The following is a 7421-nucleotide window of genomic DNA, read 5'->3' as shown; positions in this document are numbered from 1 at the left end:
CACCAGGTGTGAACCTGCCTTCAGAGCATTCATGTTATCTACATTGGATTTGCCGTGGATAGAGGGTGATAGGGAGCAATAAACACTGGCTATAGCGGAGGCTTCTGCTGCTTGTGATGGGTTCCCAGGATCCGCACGGGATTCACACCAGGTATGAAGAATATGCATCTAGCCTATTGCAGGTCCATACTGTCTGAACGTTCACACTACCCATGAGAGAGTGTGCTGTGACATGTGGCCAGTTCACAGGTGCTAGAAAGAAATTTCAGTTGTCCAGTGGGGTTCACGCAGTATGAAGGAGATTCACGTTGTCCATGAGATTCACATTATCCACTGTCCACAGAAGATTTGCCTTGGTGGGGGCGGGGGGCGGTTCACTGTCTACAAGGAGTTCACACTGGGAAGGAATCTTATACTACTACCTAGGCTATTGTATTATGACATACTATCTTATACTATCATACTATTAGTACTATTTTAATATTCTAGAAGAGAGTTTGCTCTTCCATATTGAGTGGGTCCTGAGTTGAGGGAAATTTTACAGGGCAGTTTGTACTGTGTACATTGAGTAGTTGCTAGGTCTGAGGAAAGTTTACACTTATTCGAGAGTTCCCACTGCCCACTTAGGTAGACCCTTGTAGAGTGCTGCCTGCTGTCACAAAAGGGGTTCACAGCAGCCACAGAAAGTTCCCCACACATGGAGATGTGCACTGTCAGTGTAAACTTTGTCATGAATATGAATGAGATGATACTGTCCGTGGGGAGGTGCATACTGGGCAGGAGTTCACGTTGCCCATGGGATCTTACGCTGTGTTGGGGGGAGATTTCTATTGATTAGGATGGTGTTTCATTGGGGCCGGCCCGGTGATGCAGCGGTTAAGTGCTCACGTTCCACTTCGGCAGCCCGGGGTTCGCTGGTTCCGGATCCTGGGTGCGGACGTGGCACCACTTGGCAAGCCATGCTGTGGGAGGCGTCCCACACATAAAGTAGAGGAAGATGGGCACAGATGTTAGCTCCGGGCCAGCCTTCCTCAGCAAAAAGAGGAGGATTGGCAGCAGTTAGCTCAGGGCTAATCTTCCTCCAAAAAAAAAATTAATAAAATAAAAGTAAAAATAAAAAAATAAGTAGGATGGTGTTTCATGTTCCACAGTCAGTTCACGTCGGGTGTGAGGGAGAATTAGACTGTCAGTGGGGAGGTCTGTACCCTCCATAAAGGAACTCACTCTGCCCTGGGAGCATTCTGATAGTGAAAGGGGGTCTCTGCTGTCTGTTCAGGAATGTCTCTGGCTGTGGTGTGTCATGTCCAGAGCGGGATCCCCACTGCTTATTGGAGTTATACCATGCCTAGGGGAGAGCTGTCTGTGGGAGTTCACACTGTCCGAGGTCTATTCCCCCTGTCATTGAGGAAAGGTGTGCACAGGGAGCTGTACCCTGCCCCTGGGAGAATTACATAAAATGTAGTTAACTTAGTTACACAGTTCATTGCAGTTACACTGTCATGTGGAGTGGGGGGTGATGTTGCAGGAAACAAAGTAACACAGGCTTAGCCAGCTTGCTGGGGTCAAATCCCCTTCCCAGCTGTGTGACCTTAGGCAAGTCGCTTAATCCCTCTGTGCCTTGATTTCTACATCTGTAAGGGGGTAACTTTTTTTAATCCTATGGCGTAAGGTTGTTATGAAGATGTAACAAGTTAACCCATGCAAAGCATTTAGGACAATATCTCTAGCAGAGTAAACCCTCAGAAATGTTAGCTAGTGTTGTTATTACTATTATTCAGGAGTTTATCACTCCCTGAAGAGTTGATGCTGTCACAATCTTACTGGTAACCTTGTCCGTAGTTTGCATGTGTGGTGGTAGTGGTGATGCTTTTTGCAAGGATTCTGAGGTTCGACATATCTGTGGGGCATTTCTCAATCCATCAAGTCTGGCGCTTCACGTCCCAGCTATAATGATTTTCAGCTGTGTGACCATGGGCCTGCCACCTCTCTCAGTCTCACTCTCCTCGTCTGAAAAATGGGGATCATTAAAGTACCTACCTCATAAAGCTGAGGTGAGGATGAAACAAGATGTTGAATCCAGGGCCTTGTGTATAGTAAGTGCTCAATAAATGGGCGTGGTGATTTTTATGTGCTCTGTCCTGCGCTGGGCCCTGGGAAAGCCCTGCCATTTGGGAATTCACCATTTCTTGGACTTTATTTGGGGCCTCATTGTCCATGCTGGGTCATACCACCCTTCAGGGAGTCATACTGTCGTAATACATGTATGTGTTGAAGGGGAGTTGGGTAAGTTTTAATGGGAGAATTAAGACTTCCAGTGGGGGAGGGGAAGGATAATATAATCTGATGAAGGTTACAAAGGCCCAGAAGTTTTAAATGAAACACGAGGTTTCTCCCTGTCTGTGGGAAAGGGCTACATCATCCATGACTTAATAAAACTGATAGAGCGACATTGGGGTTTACTGCACCCGTTGTGGAGTCTATACTGTTCACAGAGTGGTCCACCCAGGCAGGTGGCACTGTCCATGTGGGGGCACAATGTCCATGGGTGACACTGCATAAGGCCGCTTTGCCTATGGGGCTACACTGTTCACATGAAGAGTCACACTGCTTATGGAAGGGACTTTGTTTATATGCTTGTCTACACTGCATGTATGGGGTTTACCCAGGTTGTGGGAGTTGACCCTGTGGATAGAGGAATTCACACAATGTTAACACATCATGCTCCTTCTGCGGTAGGGCACACTAGTGAGGGAATATGCTATTTGTGTGGGGGTGCACATTGTTTATTTGCTGTTTCACCATCTATATGGGCTCACGCTGTTTTTGAGGGTTACACAGAGGGGTTTACACCATTTATGTGGTTGCTCTGTTATACAGGGTTCACACAGTTTATGAAGGTTGCACTGTTTGTATGGGGCTCATATCATGTATGAGGGTCACCCTGTCTGTATGAGATTTATGAGGGTCATGCTGCCTATATTGGGGTTAACACTGTTTTTGAGGGTTGCACTATTTGGGGTTTACACTGTCCATATGAAAGTCACACTGTATATGGGGTTTATATCAGTTGTGGACATTGTACTGTCTGTATGGGTTCCAATTGTGGGGTTATACCAGCTGTATGTGGACTCAGCTCACTTCAGCAAATACATATTACAAGCCTATTCCATGACAGACCCTGGTCTAGGCATTGGTAGTAACACAGTGAAGAAAATAGACCGAATTCCTGTCTTTGTGGAGCTGACATTCAGTAGGACAAGCACACCCTGTATGGGAGTTTCCTGTTTATGGGATTCACAGCAGGGTTCATACTCTTTAGGGGGTTGTCCTGGCATCAGCTGTCCCTGAGGGTTTCTCTGTGTGTACGGGGCTACATTTATTGGTATTACATTGGGTACATGGGGGTTCACTGTCCAAAGATGAGCTCATTCATTCATTATAAATTGCCAGGCACTGTGCCGGGCTCTGGGGATACTGTAGGCAACAAAACAGGCAAAAATCCCTGCCCTCTGAAAGCTGACATTATAGAGGAGGCTTCAGACAACACGTACGTACGTTATGGAAATATATGTCAGATGGGAGTAAGTGCTATGGAGAAAAATAGTGCATAGAAGGGTCATAGGGATCTAGGAAAAGTCAGGCGGGGTCTTATTGGGAAGGTGGGTTTTTTTCTTTTTTGTTTTTGGAGGAAGATTAGCCCCGAGCCAACATCTGCTGCCAATCCTCCTCTTTTTTCCTGCTGAGGAAGACTGGCCCTGAGCCAACATCCGTGCCCATCTTCCTCCACTCTACATGTGGGACCCCTGCCACAGCGTGGCTCAAGAAGCAGTGCATAGGTCTGCACCCAGGATCCACAACGGCGAACCCCGGACCGCCAAAGCAGAACACAGAATGCGTGAACTTAACTGCTGTGCCACCAGGCCGGCCCCAGGAAGGTGGTTTTTGAGTAAAAACCTGAGGGGGCTGAGGGACAGAGCTATGCAGATTTCTAAGGGAAAAGCCTTCTGGGCAAACAGAACAACAGGGGCAAAATCCCTGAGGCAGTTATATTCCTGGCATGCTCAAGATATAGCAGAGGCTGGAGAGGAAATGAAGGGAAAAGTGGGAGGTGAGGTCAGGGAGGAAGGGCCTTGTGGGCCATTGCAAGGGGTTAGCTTTTACTCCCAGTGAGCAGAGGGGCCGCTGGGCCACCGAGGGTTTGGGGCAGCAAAGGGATGTCATCTGATTTACTAGAACTCTCTGGCTGCAGGTAGAGTACACACTGTAGGGGCTGGTGGCAGCAGGGAGACCAGTGAGCAGACCCCAGACCGGGGGTGTGGAGGTGTTGGTGAAGAATAGCCGATTCTGAAAAGAGCTGATTCTGAAAAGAGCTCATGGGAGTTCCCTTCAGATTGGAGGTCGGATGAGAGAAACGAGTGAAGGATGACTCCAAGGCATTCAGCCTGAGCCTCCAGCAAAGTGGAGTTGCAATTTCCTGAGATGGGGACGGTTTAGGGGAGCTCAGGGAGACTGTTTTGACTTGACAAACTCAAGAAGTCCAAATGGAAACGCTGGTGAGGCAGTTCGAGGTGTGAGATTGGAGTTTAGTGGAGAGTCCTAGGCTGGAGATAGAAATTTGGGTGTAGGGCCCAGCCGGGTGGCACAGTGGTTAAGTGCGCACATTCTGCTTCAGCGGCCCGGGGTTCGCCGGTTGGGATCCTGGTTGCAGGCATGGCACCACTTGGCAAGCCATGCTGTGGGAGGCGTCCCACGTATAAAGTAGAGGAAGATGGGCACAGATGTTAGCTCAGGGCCAGTCTTCCTCAGCAAAAAGAGGAGGATTGGCAGCAGATGTTAGCTCAGGGCTAATCTTCCTCCAAAAAAAAAAGAAGACGAAGAAGAAGAAATTTGGGTGTAATCAGCATTGAGACAGTGTATGAAACTGTGGGACTGGTGGAGATGATCAAACGAGTGAGTGAAAGTGGAGGAGAGAGGAGGACTTGGACCTGAGCTTTGGGCCCTTCAGCATTTTAAGTCAGGGACACGAGGAAGGGTGATACTTTAGTGGGGTTACATTTTCTGTTTGGGGGTAGTCATACCCCATTTAGGTGGCTACACTTTCTATAGGGCGGGTCATACCATTTCTTTTTTTTTCTCCCCAAGCCCCCAGTACATGGTTGTATATCCCAGTTGTAAGTTGTTCTAGTTTTTCTATGTGAGGTGCCCCTGCCACAGCATGGCAACTGACAGACGGGTCCTGTGGTTCCATGACCGGGAAGCGAACCCGGGTTGCTGAAGCAGTGAGCACAGAACTTTAAGCACTAGGCCATCAGGGCTGGCTCTGTATTATTTCTAAGGGAACTACAATGTTCACAGAGTAGTCATGGTTCATTATTGCTCATGGGGGTGATGGGTAGGTTGTGATTGTCATTTTTATTGTCCACACAGTTTCCTTTCCAGGAGTGAAGTCTGTGAAGTGTTGTGACTTCTGTGGGGACAGGTTCTGTGCATGCCTTAGCCTGACAACAATAGGATAAATGTTATCTGTGTCAGGACAGTGAACTGGAACAAGAACTACTAGGTCCATGGGAGTGAGGGTGTTCCCACTGTCCAGACAGAGTTGTTTTTTCCGTGGAGCGTTACACTGTTCATTGCAGGCATGTCTTAGGTCTGTGGGAGGCTGTGCCTTTCACTAGCCCCAGGGCTATTTGTGGAGGCTTTCCATAGTGAATTGGGTGGTGGGGGGAGTGGTCCCATTGTTCACTGTGGTTGACATAGCCTTGGTTGGATGGCATGTCTTCAAGGAATGACCAGTGGTGATGAAGTTTCTATCACAAGTTCACAATATCTGGGTGTTTCATACAGTGATGGTGGGGTTCACTTTCCCTGGGGGTGACTCTCGGTATTCTCGAGGTGACTGAACTATCCAAGAGGGTCCTCGCTTCTGTGGTGGAACACACAGACCCCTGAAGGGTTACAATTCCTGTGCACAGGTCTTCACAAATCACTGGAGGTCACACTGGCCAGGGGACATTTTCACCAGGGATTCCCATTCTCTGTGGGTGGTTCCGACTCTCCCATGAGGTATGCCCACCATCCACAATTGTATTTCATAGAAACAGTGGGATTGAGTTATCCAACTGGGTCAGGGTGGGATTATGCCATTAACAGGCAATTTCACACTGTCAGTGCCGTGTGTTTGTCTGCAGTTGGAGTCTGTAGGGTGAGGGGTGTTTACGTTATCCATAGGGTATATAGTTCATTCTGCCAATAATTACTGCCAATATTTATTGTGTACTTACTTCATATCCCTGAATTCTCACAACCAGCCAGTTTCGTAGGGTCTATTAATATCCCCATTTTACAGATGAGGAAGCTGAGGCTCAAAGAGGTAAACTCACTTGCTCTATGTCACAGACAGGAAGTAGCAGTTAGGGTTGCAACCTAGGTCTCTGTCTTGTTGGTGGGAGTGTGGGGTTCACTGAGGCTGTTACAGACCTATTATCTTTAAAACTTCGCATCGTCTTTTTTCGAGGGGGGACAGTAAAGGCAGTAGTAAAGCATAGTGGTTAAGGGTGGTGGTTTCAGATTGCATAGATCTGGGTTCGAATCCTAGCTCCAACACTTCCTGGCTGTAGGACTTTTGCAGACTGATTTCCCCTCTGAGCCTCACTTTCTTAATCTGTAAATGGGGGTAACAATAGTTATTCCCCTCCTTGGGATTTTGTGAGGATCAAATGAGAAGATGCTCCAGACAATGCTTGGCCCAGCGCCTGGCACATCATGAGCACTAGGAATTCGGGAGCTGTTATAACAATGATGATGATTATTATTGCTGGACCACACTGCTCCCAGAGGGTTACAATATCCGTGGGGGAGCTGCACTGTCCGTAGGCAAGGTTACATAATTCCCTGGGTGGGGGGGGGGGGGGGGGGTGGCGCTTCCCTGGAGGCCTTGGTCTCCCCGAGGAGGAGGCTTGACACTTCTTCTGAGGCACTGGTGAGGGACTGCTCTAAGGCGGTTAGGAACCCAGCAACAGAGTCTGGCCTTGAAGCCCTAAGAACCCAGAGCCTGATCCTATAGGCCTTCCCTTTCTGTGGCCTGTTTGTCTCTCCCTGCCCATCTTCTAGGTGTCAGTCTCTCTGAGCATCCCTGCCCCCTACATTCCCCTCCTTTGGTACCTCAAAGTCTTTTTTGAGACTCTGTCTCCAGGCTGGGCCTGTGATTAGAATTGCTTCTATTTTTCCCTCTACTCCACTGCCGGCTCCTGCTGGCCATCAGATCAGCACTGACTTCCTGTTTCCCCAAGCCTCAGGCTCCATCCATTTCTCCCGACTGCGGAGGATGGAGACTTAACACTGGCCCACGCGTTGGCCTTCATCCTTAAGCTCTGCCTTCCTCTCTCCTGGCGACCCCCCAGTGCCTCTTGGGAGCACATTTG

At 48.6% G+C, this 7421-nt stretch overlaps 1 protein-coding gene across 1 annotated transcript in view; it reads right to left on the bottom strand.

Moving 5' to 3' along the window:
• Positions 1-7421, bottom strand: part of LOC124251347 (carcinoembryonic antigen-related cell adhesion molecule 1-like) — a 1036279-nt gene that overhangs the window by 507715 nt on the left and 521143 nt on the right. The gene's annotated exons all lie outside the window — the stretch shown is intronic.

The sequence above is a fragment of the Equus quagga genome, chromosome 13 (assembly GCF_021613505.1).
Source record: "Equus quagga isolate Etosha38 chromosome 13, UCLA_HA_Equagga_1.0, whole genome shotgun sequence".
NCBI lineage: Eukaryota > Metazoa > Chordata > Mammalia > Perissodactyla > Equidae > Equus > Equus quagga.
The sequence above is the reverse complement of the archived record's forward strand: the minus strand, read 5'-3'. Positions and strand labels throughout refer to the sequence as shown.